This window comes from Canis aureus, chromosome 3 (genome assembly GCF_053574225.1).
Source record: "Canis aureus isolate CA01 chromosome 3, VMU_Caureus_v.1.0, whole genome shotgun sequence".
In the NCBI taxonomy this organism is placed as follows: Eukaryota; Metazoa; Chordata; class Mammalia; order Carnivora; family Canidae; genus Canis; species Canis aureus.
The window spans coordinates 37,383,320-37,399,992 of record NC_135613.1 but is presented as its reverse complement, the minus strand read 5'-3'; the positions used below and the strand labels follow the sequence as shown (position 1 = coordinate 37,399,992).

The window sequence follows — 16,673 nt, the reverse complement described above, 5'->3', positions numbered from 1 at the left end:
TTAGTTCACACCTGAAATTAAAGCATGCCTCCTACTGTAGCAGGCTTGTCTGTGTTCCCCAAGAGACTGTAATTTTTTTTTAAGGGCAGAGATTGTTTTCTTACTTTATTTTATTTTTATTAGTTAAATTCTGTAACTTTAGGACTTAGCACAGGGCCTGGTACATGGTAAGACTTCTAGTGATACTGTTAAATATTATTGAATGAATGACTAAATGCCTATTTCTCCTGAGGTTAGGATTGCAGAATCCAATCCAGCCAAGCTTTGTTTGACCTAAGGAATGGGCCAAGCCTTTGAATAAAGGTCTAGTCCAATTTCCAGCTTGAACTATCACAGCTCTAAAACGTGACATTTGCATCTATTTCACTAAGACTCCTTGTACTACCTCTACCCCCCCCACCCCATCATGTAACAATAGAAGTCCTCATTCCACTAAAACTGTGTCATTTCTTTAGCGTTTTGAGGGTTAGAAACTAGGACAAGACTATCAGCCAAATGCAGCGGGTACCAGTGTACTGGCTGTATATCTTATCAGATATTCAAGAATGCAGCAAGAAATGTCACAGGGAGCTTTCGACAAAAATATTTAATTAATAGCAACAGCTACAGAAATGAATAATAGCATCCAAGCAATTACAGTGTTCAATAAAGCAGCTCTCAGAGGATGGGGTGGCAGCAGATTACTAACTGATGGACTGCATTTAAATATGTTATCTGCTCACTGGAAAGACCCCAGTGGGTCCCTCTCCTCTAGGACATGGCCAGCAGTAGTAGTATTATTGTATCTTTTTTTTTTCTTTTAATAGAGCAACAAATTGAATTATCTAGGAGAGTGGTCAGAGATTTTGGACTCTCTTTGAAAATTCCATCCATTCTTTTACCCTACCAATGTATATTGGGAGCAACTGGAGGGATAGCTGAAAAGCACCCTGAATACTGTTTCAAGGTAAGAGTACTCATCAAATGTTAGTTGAGAATCAATGGGGAAACATTTAAGGCTCCAATCCTGGCTATATGACCTTGGATAAGTCACCTCACTTCTGTGAACTTAAGGGTTTTTTTTGTTACTTATAAAAAGGTGTCCTGAGACCTAGTAGTATCATGTGATGATGAAGTCATACTCCTGGCATACGTAGCAGCTCAATACAGTAGTACCGTGTTTCCTAGGTAACTTCATCAGAGGTGGGGAGGTGGAATTTTATTTCCTGGCCACTGAGGGGCCCATGGTAAGGACACAGACCCAACTGGATTAAATGGGAGGAAGGCCAGTCTAACTAAAAGAACAAAGTATCTAGAAATACAGTAAAACACTACTCTGAGAATCTAAGTGGAATCTAAAAATTCCATGTAAGATTCAGAATTGCATTATTGTAAGGTTAACACAATGATTAGGATATGTGTGCTACAGAGAACAAAGCCAACCACCAATCATTTTATATCTAAATTTGCATTCCATAAAGCACATGGTTGTGGAAGTCCTAGAAAGTAGCTGGCACCATAATATTATAGAGTCCTGCCCTTTGATATGATTCAAAGCAGGACACCAACACTTGAGACATGAATTTCTCAAGGCAAGGAGGAACACAAGCCCAGACTGTCCAGAAACAGTCTTTGCACTATAACGTATTTATTTTTGTAGCATATGCTCATTTGTGAGTTCCTTTCTTTTCATTCAATAAATATTGAATGGGAAAATTATTGTATGCCAAGCAAAATACCAGGCACAAGGGATACAATGGTGAGTAAGTAATCATCTAGAAGGAACAACAGACCTTCAGCCAAAAATTGTACAAATAATTAAATGTGTCATAAGAGCCATGAAGGAAAAATAAAGTATTCTGGAGAGCATATAACAAAGTAAAGGCTGAGCCTTTATCCAGATCAGTCTCTTTCATCTGGAACAGTGATTCGTGTACAGTAAGTGTTTAGTGAGTTCTCATTGACCTGAATTAAATGGAACTAAACAGTGACAGTCCTTCATTGTCTATAACAGAGAAAATAGTTCTCTCCCATGGTACTCTTATACATGCATTCTGAAAGTTCCTTGGGTGATGACCCAAATCATATTCTAAATAAGATATTACAAAGAAATATAGAAGGTCTGATAGAAAGGTATAGTCTAACAGCAAGAAGAAGCATCCATCTGATATCAATTTGACAATGAGAGAAGTCACAGATTATTAACAAGCAGACATAGATCCTATGAGCATAGTAGGGCTGGGCCACTTGGTATTTGTCAAACATACCTGCAATATCTGAGTGGTGTCCCAATGCTTTTCCCGTAATACACCAATGCACATCCATAATGAAAACCCACCACATTTAAACTATTTCAAAGCATATGGGAATAAACACAGTAAGCTTGATTGTGTTCCATGCATCATTGCTTATCCTTTATGTGGCTTGCTGTAAGACACTCAGCCCCTCTGAACCTCAATGTCTTCATCTATGGGAATAGACTTCCCAGTCATAGCCAAAGGGGTGGTGAGATAAACAGAGTGGCAAGTGTGAAAGTGCTTTGTACACAAGGACACTTAAATTACATCTCTCTATTCCAGAGTATTCCTCTGATCTTCTGCCTTCTGCCCATTTTCACATGGATGTCTCCCAAGTCTCTCATATTAGCATGTTTAAAACTGATTTCTGAGTGCCCCCACACATTGAGTTGTTACTCAGCCTTCCCCCTGTAATCTGCTTAATTGCTTAATGACTTTTCCATCTCCTTCTCCCATACCCAATCCGCCAGCTCGTCCAAGCCACTGTCTTGAATATGTTATTCTTTATTCTCCTTTGCCTTCATCTCAATTTCAGCCACACTGACTGCTCTCCTGGACCATGGCAGTTATACCCCAAGTGGTCGCTCTGGTTCACCTTTGGTACCTGCTAGCCACTCTCTTCATAACAGCCAAGATGATCCTTCTAAAGCATCAGTCCATTGATGTTACTTCTTGCTCAAAAACCTCCAAGGATTTCTCATTGTATTTACAAGAAAATCTAAACTCCCAACCAGGGTCTCTGAAGCCCTATTTTATATCCCACCTGGGTTCCTTTCTGCCCAATCTCTGTTTTCTCCCTGCACTCACCTGGGTCCAGACAGGGACCCTTCCTACTGCTCCTTCAATCTGCTCACACCTACCTTTGCAGGGCTTCTGTACCAACAGAGGGGAGCTGTGCTCTCCTCTGGGATAGGTTAAGACAAGGAGTAGGAGAATCCATCCAAAGGAACCTGTCCTATCCTTGAAAATTAAGATTCTCCTCCTTATGAGGGAAATGCCAGGGGAAAGTCGTTAAACTCAGATGCTGGTTCTCACCACCTTCTTCTGAGCCAGACTGAGAAGCAGAGGGAGCAAAATTTTCTCTTTGTTTTTCCTGGGAAATTGAATTATACATTTTACTTCATCCTCATTTGCACCATCAAAATGGTTTTTCAATACTTTCAATACTTTTGTATTCCTTTTTTTAAAAAATTTTTATTTATTTATGATAGTCACACACACAGAGAGAGAGAGAGAGAGAGAGAGAGAGAGAGGCAGAGACACAGGCAGAGGGAGAAGCAGGCTCCATACACCGGGAGCCTGACGTGGGATTCAATCCCGGGTCTCCAGGATCGCGCCCTGGGCCAAAGGCAGGCGCCAAACCGCTGCGCCACCCAGGGATCCCTGTATTCCTTTTTGATGTAAGATTTATTTTGAAATATTATACAAACATCCAGAAAAGTGCACAAATCATGTCTATGGAAAGGGGTGAATTTTCCCAAATGGACACATCATTGTAACCAGCACCCAGACTAAGAAGTAGATCATTCCCAATACTCTGTAAGCCCTGTCCTGCTACCTGCCACTCAGTTTAACCCTAAGCTAACCACAATGCTGTCCTCTAACAGCATGGATTAAGTTTGCCTGTCTTTGAACTTTGTATATATGGAATCATCTGATATATATATATATATATATATATATATATATATATATATACTCTTTAATGTCTGGCATTTTCCACTCAACATTACTGTGTTGTAATCAGGGGGGAAAAGCTCTTTTTGCTCTGTAAAAGGGGGAGTGAACAAGCTTAGGAGCTTTGACTGGCTGCTTATAGATCCACATTCTGCATTATGCTTATGTGCTTCTCTACCTACAGGATTCTCTGCCGGGCATGCTCTTCTCAACTTTATCTTCTCAACTTTTGGGCCATCAGCTTCCCTAGTGAGCATTCTCTGGCCTGTGGAGCCTGTTTCTGTGCCTCTCTTCTCTGGCCTTCTTCCCACAGCCCTGTGTACTTGGTCTACAAGACCAACCCAAATAAAAAAAAAAAAAAAAGACCAACCCAAATATTGAAGTTGACTTAAATCTCAGGTTCTTAGAAAAGTTGCTTTGGTCAAAACTTTAGAGAAATATTCAACACTCCTTCAAGGTAAGGTGATGCTTCAGTAATAGCTTCATTTCTCCCTGGCCAGTAGAATTGAAAATGAATTAATCAGTTTCACACAGTGTTATTACGTGTATGTGTGTGTGTGTGTGTGTGTGTGTGTGTGCGTGTGCCAAGTACTGTGTTAGATATGAGGAAGTTAGGGTAAAGGGTGAAGAAAAGTGACAAAACCTGTTTTACAGAGTTGTTACAAGAATTGAGTACAGCACCATATACAGCATAGTGCTTGGCCTCAGCAGACACTCTGCTTATGCTACTTCTCTTCTCCTCCTTCCACCCCAGCAGCATGTATGTCCTGGAATAGTGCTGTGATCCTGACAACTCAAGAGTCTGGGGTGAACCTTGGGCACATATTTGAGTACCCTCAATCCTGATATGTGTCTCCAGTGAGAACAACTGGGCTTTTCACGCATCTCTTGGGAATTCCTTCTGGGATTGCCTTGCTGGAGTCCATGCAGGCTGGCACTCTGTTTCTGGGTCTTTCTTCTGTCACCCAATTATATGAGTCCCACACTGTTGCCCATATTTTTCACAGTGTTCACTGCCTTCTCTACTGCTGTCTATCCTATCATTAGCCTGGATGTCTGGGGAAAGGCATTTCATGCTCAGAAAGACCTGTGTTAGGAGTCCTTCCTCTGTTTCTTAAAGGCTGTGTGCCCTCCTGTGAGTGAGTTAGCCTCTCTGAGCTCATTTTTAATGAACTATAGGACATCATTCTCACAGGTCTTCTGGAAGGATGGAAGAAATGTCTGTGTGTAAGGCACTCAGAGATGAACTGGGAAAGGATCCAACAAATGGACATTGTAATGCTTCAGGGAAACTAAACAAAGGAGGTTTCGAGGAATGGTAAAGAGGATGTGATTTTTAAGGAAACATGTGGGGTTGAATTCCATTTCCATCATCTCCTAGCTATGCCACCTTGGACAAGTAACTTATCCTCTCTAGGTTTATCTTGTAGGATTGTTGTAAAAATAAATGAGATGACATATGTGTGTTGTAAGAGTTTAACAAGCATTGTTATCACATCAGTACCATCATTATTTTGGACTCACATGAAGTCCCAGTTTACCATCACTCTTAGACAACAGCTGCTGGGAGCTGATGAGACACCTCTGCTGTCTGACTAGCTCCCGATTCCTAGCATGGCTTCCTCCCTCATGCACCTTTTCACTGATGAGTTCCCATGGTGTGTTGCAGCCTGGCTTGGCTGAATTATGACAATGAGGGTTGCAAATGATAAATACAGATCCTGTCACATCTTGGAGAAATGGTGCATTGTTTGTCTATTTCCCACCAATACTTTGAATTTTGAGGGCAAAGAAAATAGAGGGGAAGGGTGTAAATGATAATGCAAAGTCCCAGAAATTAATGAGGTAATGGGTGAGCACATTTCCATCCAAATGAGCTGGGGTCATGTTCCTGAGAAGGAACAACAAAGAGGAATAGCCAATTGAACAAGCTCAAAGTGGAAATCAAGCAAACAGGCTGAATAAATCAATGTCCAGTTGAGTCTTATTTGTGGCAATTACTTCCCCGAGCCTCCAGTCCCCAGTGCCCCATGTGTGGGCCACAGATGCTCATTTAGCAGCCCCAAGGTTGACATCTTAATGTTTTCCTTCCCACGTTAAAAATGGATATCTGCTTCGGAATTCATATATGTCATTACTGGTTCCATCAAATCCTTTCTGTTCAAAGAAATGGAGGAAGAAGAAAGTCAGAGATGAGGGCATCATGGTGTGGTAGAAGGACAGTTGTCCTGGGAGTTATGACACTTGATGTGTAGTTGTGCCTTCACCCTTTGTTAGCTGTGTGACTAAGGGCAGGATCTTCCACTTGCCTGAGTCAAAAGAAAAATAAGTTTAGGCATCCCTGCTCATTTGTTCTTTCTGTCTTTTGTACCTCATATGGTTGTTAAAGTACTTTCTGTTAATCATGCAGTGACTAAATCATGTTGGGAAGCACCACCAGGGCGCAGAGGCTCCAGTGACGGGGTGGGGGTGGGGGGTAACAGAACAGCCATATGTCAAGCACTGCTACTTAAATTTTCCCATTTAATCCTCATGTCTACTCAATGCGGTATCAGCATCTTTATTCCATTTTTGTAGCATTGGAAACTGAGACAGAGAATTGAAGTAACTTGCCCAAATTCACATAGATAGTAAGTGGCAGAGCTCGGGTTGAAGCCAGGGCTCTCTCACTCCAGAGCCTCCATTGTCCTCCCAAATGTGTGTATTTCAGATGCCCTCTGAGAGGAAATGGGTCTCTAGAGAGGTGTGGTGAAGAAGGGCCAAGAACTGAGGCTCTTGAGGTCTCTGCTTCTCAGCTGCTCTCAGCAGAAGCCAATGTTGGGAATGTCTGGCGATTCTAGAATGGTATTCATATTGATTCAATTGGCTGAAGAGGCTCTGGGGTACTTTAGCCATTAAGCAGTTGGGAGTTTCAGAACATTGGCTCCCTGAGGTCTCCAACTCCATCTCCATCCCCTCTGCCCCCTCACATTTCTTCTAGGAAACCTGTGGGCTCTAACAACCTAATGGGCACCATGCTGTGCTTGCATTATAATCATAGAGGCCAATGGGTCCAGGGATTTCACTCCCTGGAACTCAGCAAGTCTCCTGGGGAAAATGAGTCTCAGTGACAGGAACCTACCTAGCTCAGTGTGAGGGGGGCTTCTCTCAAGGGGAAGGAACTTAAGTTTTTTGAATATCTACTATACGCCAGAAATTTTACATACATGGCCATCTGCAGCCCTCAAATTTCATTTTCCCTATCTTATCTTATTTTTCCCTACCTTAAGTACATTTTCTCTTAAGGTACTTATCACACTCTTCCCTTTATAGTTTGTTAGTTCATTGATTCATTCATTTATTCATTCATTCATTTAAATGAGGAAATGAATTTAAGTGACTTGTCCAAGATGACACAGCCATAGAATAAGTAAGGATTTAGAATAGGAATCCAGATCTGCGTGATTTCATCTGCGTGAAAATGATGTTTTCCACTTTGGCACCTGACCTCCCCCAAGGTAACCTCAGGGCTCTTCTTCCATGGAAAGCCTAGTACGATGGGGGCAAACCTTCAGTTTTCTCACCATTCTGCCTACAAAGCTGAAATGGACCAGTCACTTCATGCTGTGGTCTTTATCCTTTCCAGGACGTCTTCCTTTTTAATGCAGTGAGTCTCTCCTGGGTGGGGCTGAACTTGTAAGTACTCACCTGGCCCCAGGCTCAGTGGGACAACCCAACTGTCAGTGTTCTCTCATGTTACCTACTTAATTGCAACCTCAGGAAGGAAAGGATGAGCGCATGCCTCCTGCCAGATGCTCCAGGCGTGCATCCGCATGCCAAGTATACTCCTCATCTTTGCTGCCTGTTTTTTTTTTTTTTTCTTCTTCCCCATTAGTAACCTCAGTGTTTTTCTGCACAGAAATCATTCTGCTTTGGAGGGGACACTTCACAGCACTCTCCATTCCCTCCCCCAACTCCTTCACCAGCAAATTAAAACTTCTCTCAGCACCAGCAGAGGCAGGCAGGCACCTTATATAAATGGTAATTAGTGCAGCCTCACTGAAGACCTGGTGGGAAGATGAAGGCATCTTTATTTTTTTTCTGAGCTGAGTACTCTTTGCATTTTTGGGGACCTCTTTTACGGTACTTATCACACTCTTCCTTGTATGGTTCATTCATTCATTCATTCATTCATTCAGAAAGGTTCCATAGCACTGTGGAAGGAGCACATACCTTGATGTTAGGCATACTTGAGTTTGAATCCTCGGGTTCTCAGCTCGTTATTTGACTGATCTTTTCCCCTGGAGAATAGACCTCATCTTTCTGAGCCCCAACTTCCTCATTTCTAGGACCAGGGAACTAATGGAACTAATGCCACCCTCATTGCATTATGGTAAGGTTGAATGAGATCACATCAGTGAAGTGTATTACATAAAAACTAAAACAAGACAACAAAAAACTCCTATAACTGTGAATTGTCATTATAGCAAATAGAATCCAACTTCATCTGTGTGTGTGGACAGCGTTGTCTACTGGGGGGTAGAGGAGCTAATGCTGGCCAAGGATCTGGAGTTCCCATTACCTGAAGAGCATCCCATAAAGGGAGCTGACTTGTTCTGTGTAGTTCCAGAAGGAGAACCATGACCAATTGATGAAAGTTCCAGAAAGACAGATATTAATTATATTTACAAAAAAAAGTTCTATAACAACCCAGAGTCACCCAATAAAGGCAATATTGAAAATTTAGTGCATGGGATCTGGAGTTAGAAAACCTAATCCAGAATCTCAGCTCTACCCCTTATAAGCTGAGTAGATTTGAACAATTTATTTAAACTCTCTGATCCTCAGTATCTTTATTTATGAGTTAGAGGTAATAATAACTATCTCATAGGTTTTTTTTTGGTGCATATAAAACCCAATGCCTAGCATGTAGTAAATATTCAATAAAATGGTAATTACAATGTGAATAATAATAATTGTTGCTAAAGACCTTCTGAGGTAGTAAGCTCCCTGTAGAGAGCCATAAAGAGAACAAAACATAGCTATAGAGTCAGCCTCAAGAGATGTCTTCACTCTGATGAAATTAAAAAGCAAGAAGCCTCCTTTTCTGTGTCACAAATAGGAACTTTTAGAATGGGAGTATCTCACCTCTGTGGACTCCATTCCATACTAGAAGATAAGGTAAAGCAGCAGAGAATGTATGGTGCTCCATCAGGGAGACTAGAGAGTAGATAGGGTGGCAACGAGGCTGAGTCTTCCTTCCCTTCCTAGCTCTGCAGAGAAGTTGAGCACAAATCATAGCTCAGAAGTTCTCTACTGACTATCAAGTGGGAAGGGCATCGCCTGGAAATATGCATGACCAACATATGGGCCGGTTCAAACAAGTTGGGTAATCTCTGAGCCTCAGTGTCTTCATTTACAAAAAGGAGGGATAACAATACCTACCATATGGGATTGTTGGGATAAAAAATGCTGATGGATGGGAAGCCATTCTTGCAATCTGTGGTACAAGGCTTGATCAATCATGTTGTCCACACACTTTTGGAGTAACTGAGAGGCTCTAAGTGGTAGGCAGAATTTGTCTTGGTGCTTGTCTTGGTGCATAAAGAACACTGGTGACACCTTTTTTCATATTCCCCCACATTTGGTCAGTGGACAACACTGTCCAGGAAACTTTGGCTCCTTCTTATTCCAAAGCCTAGCAAGTCCCAGTGTGGCTAAAACAGCCAATTTCTCCCTTTTTCTCTCTCTTTTTTTTTTTTGAGGATCTATGGGAAAGGAACCATATACGTAAGGAACACCCAAAAAAACTTTTTCCCCCCTCATCCACTCATTCTTTTGCAATTATTAGTTTCTATTCAGTATACTTGTTAAGCACACATTCTGTTCCAGGCACTGTGTTAGGTAGTATAAGACAGAGATAAATACCACATATTCCTTGCCTTCAAGGAATACCATCTTGTAAACGAATTCAACTCGTAACCACAAAAATTGTAATGTGGATGTTATTATTTCCATATTACAGATGCAGAAGCAAAGGCTTAGAGAGTTATAAAGATACTAAAGCAGGTTTTCAATCCAATTTCTGCTGTGCTTCCTTTAACCCTGCCCTGAAAACTATAGTTTCCAAAGCCCCTTTATTGAACTATATGTTTTCTAAGTTGGACAATTGCATTTGGGAAGAAAAAGAAGGGGAGGGAAAGGGTAAACGGAGAGCAGAGAAATGCAATTTAACTTACTTACAGACCCTTTTAAGCACCTGACCTTCATGCTTTTTGTGGAACCTGTTGAGTTAATAGTATGTTGGGGTGCCCAAATTATTAACATGTAGTTAGGAAATGTGTTTCTCAAATGCAAAATAAAAGCACCTTGCCTCCAAACTCTAAGATCTCATTAAATGAGCTAATTCACCTACTGCTTAATTTGCTGGAAGCCCTATGAGTAATTAGGCTGCTGACATCTTCCAAAATTATATTCTTAATTGTTGCATTCTTTTGCATCACAATGAAGCTGCCCAGCCTTCCTCCTAAAGTGCCTTCCTCTGCTCCCCTCCTTGGTGAAAAAAGGAGTGAGTTTTGCATTTAGCACACTTACCATCATGAACACAATTAGGGGGAAATATTAATTAGAAAGACCACCCTGGAGATCCAACAGAATATTTGAAGCAATGGGTTTGGTGGTTTTTTTTCTTTTTTTTTTCCTAAGGCTAGTCCTGAGCCCTGAAATCCTGCAGCTGTTATTTGCCAAGGCAAGCTCCTATTTCTTGATATTGTTTGCAACAATTTATAAGTGCTTACTGGAGCGATGCTGCCTTGCTTTGGCTTGTAACCCACAACACAATATTTCACTCTTGAGATGTTGCATCCATTTGTCATAGTAAATGTGTGTGTGTGTGTGCATGTGTGTGTGTGTGTGTGTGTGTGTGTGTATGTGTGTTTTTACACTCTGGGAAACAGTAGCATCTTCCTTACATAAATAACATTGTTCTGGGGAAAACTTATGCTGCGCCATTTCCCAGAGAACCACTGCAAACACATTTTGGGCTCACTGTAGATAGACTCTCTAATTGCTTTGAATTTACTTTAGTACTTGACTAGGAATTGCTTGGAGGTGATTATAAAAGAATAAGGAGGCTTCTGCAAGGAGAATTTAGAAAGAAAGTGCTTAAGAGACTTTCTGTTTTCAAGTTTCTGGGTGAGCTAGTGAGAGCTTCCAGTTGCTGGTATGTCAGTGCTGCCCCTTTACCAAAACAGTGGGGTTGGGGTCCTCCTCAGAGACTCTTATTTTGGTATGACAAGTCCAACTGTGCCCTCACTGCCTTGTTCTTTCATTGCCTGGGAACTGGATTCTTGCTTCAAGAATACACTGATGCTCTTGCTTCCTGGCAGCTGGAGAGCTGTTTAGCATTCTTGTTTGTACTGTACCCAGACTATGTTCTCCTCTGCTGCGCCCAGTGAACTCACTGGCCGCCTGGGATTCCCATCACTCAATGCCTAAAATATGTTGGCCAGATTCCCCCCATCCCTGATCTTTCAGTGCGGCTTTAACCAGGGAGATTGCTCCCATGTCTGGGAAGAGGCCCTTTCTGGTTCTCACTACACCACATGCTTTCTGTGTGGGCTTAGAATAGTCATTTAAGCCCTCAGGGCTTCTGTTTTTATTTAATATGTTAAAGGTCAGGGCTTCTCTCAGGTACAAATTATGGGGGATGCATGCATGTTGGGTGTCAGAAATCCAACTCAATAGAGATTGTTCAGTCTCTACGTTCAATCTCTGTGTGTTTTGCCTTCCTAAGAAAGGACGAACGATGACCTAATTGAGTAATGAGAATGGAAAAGAGGCTTCAGAATGTACTGTATGATTTGGATTCAAACAGATCTGACTGCAAGCCAGCTCTACAACTTAAGAGCTCTGTGACTTTGGGCCCTCTCCCCATTCTGAGTCTCCATTTCCTCTTGGCAGTGCAGGACCATAATACCTACCTTGACCCCAACCCCCAACAGTGGAAATGAAATGAGAAAATGTTGGTGAAAGTTATGAACACAGTGCGTGGCATACACAAAGTTCTCAGGAAAGGTAAATTCCTATTCCATCCTTCTTGAGAAAGGGTGTACCAGTATTGAAGTCCTGAAACACTAAAATCAGTAACCTACAGCATAGGGTGATGAGTATAAGGAGAAAAGGGGAAGCCACCTGCTTTACTGAGAACAGAGAATTTTACTTCTTGAAGGGAGCTTTGTGAGGGGGATGTACATACCTTCTTTCTCACCTCCAGCAGGGTTTCTTAAAGATGCTAAAACTTTAGGGTGTCTGGCTGCTCAGTTGATAGAGCACACAACTCTTGATCTTGAGGTTGTAAGTTTGAGCCCCATGCTGAGATTCTAAAAATAGAATCTTTTTTAAAAAAACCCACAAAACAAAACAAGATACTAAAACCACAATAACAATACTAACAGTAACCAATGTTTACTGAGTCAGGCATTGGGTTTGCTAAGTGACATACACAGACTAACTTTAATCCTGACACCAGCTTCAGGTTGCATTTTATAAAGAAACAGATACAAAGTCAGATATCTAAGAGGGAACAGAGCTTGAGTTTGAATGGTTTGATTCTAAATCTACTACTCCTACTCAGACTCTATTTTTGTCAAATAGAGTCTAGCAGAACATAATAGTTATTTAAATAGACCACATAGTTGATCCTTTTGATAAATATGGGTGCTTTTTTATCTAAAACAGGTTCTGGTCTAAATGGCAATTCACCTTTGCATCCCCAACGTCTGTGCATGGTAACTGCTCACTTAGTACTGAATAAGTCAGTGAAGAAAGGGTTAACTTTAACTTAAATTGGCCATCTGGATAAACCCACACCCCACCTTAGGAAAGAGCCAAACCCTATGTCCTGAAATGATCTTTCTTTCTTTCTTTTTTTTTTAAGATTTTATTTATTTATTCGAGAGAGACAGAGACAGAGACAGAGACAGAGACAGAGACATAGGCAGAGGGAGAGGGAGAAGCAGGCTCCATGCAAGGAGCCTGACGTGGGACTTGATCCTGGGTCTCCAGGGTCTCTCCTGGGCTGGAGGAGGTGCTAAACCGCTGAGCCATCCAGGCTGCCCATGAAATGATCTTTCTCATTACCTGGAAGAGCTCCTGATAAGTGGAACATGGTGCCATCATCCACGGTTAAGGAACAAGAAGTAAAGTTTGGTTTCCTGTTATGGAAGGAAGAGAATTTTCCATAAACCACAATTAATTCTTAGGCTTGGTTTTTGACTTGAATGCCAGTGTTAGCTCTCAGTGAGGAGCACTGGAGAACTTTCAGAGGGCAGATGGTAGAACTTGAATCTCACCTTCTTCGGTGCTCAGATCTCACAAACACATGGTGGCCAACATGAAGTTGGACCGTTCTCTGCGGACCAGTATCCCTACCACCAAAAGCCTATTGATAGTTGATGTGAATGGGCTATGTGGCTAGCTATTCCAGAGACTACTGACATAATGCACTCTCAGAGCTACTTACTTTCTCGCCAGTTTGAACAATTTAAAATAAAGAAGAAAAAAAAATAAAGAAGAGAAGTGATGCAGGAGAAAAGAAACTAATATTTACTGTACGGTATTCTGTTTTAGGCAATGTTATGGACATCTTCAGTAAAAAAAAATAATGTAATCTTTACCAAAAGTGCATGACATACATTATCCCTATTTTATAGGTGAGGATGCCTGTACAATCAACAAGGCTCATTCACTCAATATTGAATTTAGGTCAGGAAATAATAGAGATGAAGGGAAATTACAATGTGATTTTACATTGTTTTTCAGGGTATCCATGGTACTGATTAGGTAGAGATAGGCACCCATAGGCAAAATATTTATAAAGCCAAGATATTGAAGAATTATAACCTCTTACATATAAATATAGTCATCACTGAAGTATGACCATTGTTAATGTTAAGTGTAGCTTCTTCCAGCATTTTCTAAGATTTTAAAATATCTTTTGGATTATTACTGTACACACAATTTAGAATCCTGCTTTTTGACTGATCATTAATTCCTTTTTGATGTTGTTAATTAAAACTTTGTAAACATAGTGCTTAATAATGGCATAATATTTTAAACAGTGGCTGTCTCTTCTAATTATTCCCCCCTCCTCTCCCTCTCTTCTTTCTCCTCTTCCTCCTTCACCACCACCTCCCTCCTTCTATGACTACTAAGACCCCACACTACTACTAGTGCGCTGCTTCTTTGTAGTTTATCTTTCTCAGGAGCTTTCAGTGTGTTAGACTCTGAGCCAAAGTCTTTTCTTACAAACTCTCATTCAATTCTCATAGCAACTCTATGAAGCAGATTCTGCTATTATCCCTTTATAGAAATGAATATAAAGATGAGGCAACTAATGCACAGAAAGGTTAAATAATTGACCTAAGTAATACAAATATTAAGAAGTAGGGCTAGGATTTTTTTTTCTGATTCTGGAACTGTAGTTCATAATAGCTGCCGTTTTCTTATTGTTAGGCATTTAGGCTAATTCTAGTCTTTCCCTGTAATATCCTTGTGTGCTATGTGTAGTTACTTTTGATTAACTTCTTAAAAGAGATTTACAAAAAAAGGTGTGACCCAGTAAAAGACCATGAATATTTTGCAGAATCCTAATACATACAGCCAAATTGCTTTCCAAAAGTTCTATCCAGTTACATTTCTGCCAGCAGTGTATGAGAGTGCCCATTTTATCACTCATTTGTAAGAAATGAGAGAGAAACAAAAGAAAAAGTGAATGACCCTGAATAACTAACAGTTAAAGACATGCGCAGTATGAAGAGTCGTAGAGCTCCTGGCTATTTTGCATCCAATAGTGTCTTGAGGAACGTGGAGAGAAAAGTAACCTCAGATGGGGGCAAGAAAGTGCATTAAAAATTTTTAGAATCAGAATATTTGGATTTGAGACCCATGTCTACCATTTACTAACTGTTGGCTCTAAGATTTCAGTATCCTGTTTGTTAATTTATTTCATTTATTCCAATTGTGTGTGTGTGTGTGTGTGTGTGTGTGTGTGTGTATGGGGGGTGAACATGGGTAGAGTGGAGGTTAGGAAAGGCTTTAGAAAAGCAGGGATTGTTCAGCTGGGCCTTAGATATTGGGGTAGAATTTGAGTTGGTGAGAAGGTAGCAGAAGGACATTCCAGGCAAAAAAGGACTCCTGAACCATAACCTAGAGTCCATGGCTTATTCTGGGGACAATGCAAGGAATGAATACTCACAGAATGGGACAGTGGCTAGAGTTGAGATTGGCATGGTAAGCTTGGGCAGAATCTTGAGAACCTTAATTACCATCCCAAAGAATTCATCTATAAAAAAAGATTCAAAGTTTGCTCCATTCATGCTTTGAAGAGAGTGACTTGCTCAGATTTCTAGTTTTAGGAGATAGCTCTGACAAAAACAGACATTGGATAGAGATGCACTAGTCAGATAAAGCTGAAATCTGGGCAAGATATGAACAAGACCTACCTTTCAGTTCAGGAAATAGAGTGACTGTAGCAATAATAGAAGCACATGCATTTTAGAGGAAGCCCAGTAAAGGGATTAATCAATACCCACAATAAGAGCAAAGATAAAGAGTTTGGAGAATTAAATGTATCCAAAATGAATGTATACAACCACCGTATAAGGAGGCAAATCTTATCCCCATTTTACAGATGAGTAAAATGAGAGTTAAGGGGGTCAATTAACCTACTCAGTATTATGCAGATAGAAAGTGAAAATGTTGCAATTAAAGCCATGTGTGTCAAACCCAAATCCCACTTCACTCCACTATCAAGACAACTAGAGGAGATGGCCTTTCAGTTGAGCCTTGATGAAGACACAGCCTGTCTCCAAGTGGACAATGATGGATAAAAAGAATTCTAGGCAGAGAAAAGCCCGAGACACAGCATTGCATAGTGAGAGTCTTTGGTCTCTTTAAAAATGTTCCAGTCTGCTTTCAGAGAGAAGTATACACTGGAGTTAGTACTCAGTTGCTAACTGAGGTGTTTATTATTTACCAAGTCCTATCCTTAGTACCCAACACTTAATCTTTTAGTCTTGCCTGTAGCTTACACGTAGGTGCTATTAATCACACCCACTTTAAAGATGATGAAACTGAAAGCACAAAGGAGTTAAGTGAGTTGCCCAAATCCAAACAGCTAGTAAATGGCAGAACCAGTCCATCATCTAAGATGTCCTGGTTTCAGAGCTCTCAACCACTTTACAATATGATCTTTTATGTATAGCATGGATGCTGGAAGCTAGGAGCCATTCTTCCTGGCACCAAAGTGGAAGGAAACATAAAATCTATTCTTTTTCTCTTCCCTTGAAGAGGACATGAATGTCTTTGATGAGGACATTGATCAACCAGGGTGACTGAGATAGCACTCTATTTTTTTTTTAAAGAGTATGATAATAATGCCACTGACCCTTTCCAAGACTTTGCTGTTGACTAGGCATTGTGTGAGATGCCCTGGGAATCTCTCCTGTGCAGACCTCACTGGGCAGGAGAGGGTGTGCTATACTAGGAGAACAATGACTGGCTGGGGCATAGGATGCTGCTATAGAAGTGGAGGAGAGAGAAGTGTTATAAACCATATTAAAGTATTAGAACCTTATCTTTAAGGCAGTGGAGAGTCTAAGAAGGGCTTGAAAGCAGTGACTGATGAAATCGTGTTGAGAGTTGCAAACTCCATGTTTGGTGATTGTTTGGACAGGGAAA

General features: G+C 40.9%; 1 protein-coding gene across 18 annotated transcripts in view; it reads left to right on the top strand.

Moving 5' to 3' along the window:
• DAB1 (DAB adaptor protein 1) overlaps positions 1 to 16,673 on the top strand; it is a 1,166,965-nt gene that overhangs the window by 285,837 nt on the left and 864,455 nt on the right. For 14 of the 18 annotated variants that reach the window (XM_077891933.1, XM_077891931.1, XM_077891934.1 and 11 more), the window contains one exon: positions 807 to 946. The exons of 3 other annotated variants lie outside the window; for them this stretch is intronic. The gene's annotated coding sequence lies outside the window, so the exon portion shown is untranslated. Of the gene's footprint in view, positions 1 to 806; positions 947 to 4,388; positions 4,411 to 16,673 lie in introns of those variants that run through there. One more of the 18 variants, XM_077891945.1, reaches the window with a different exon arrangement.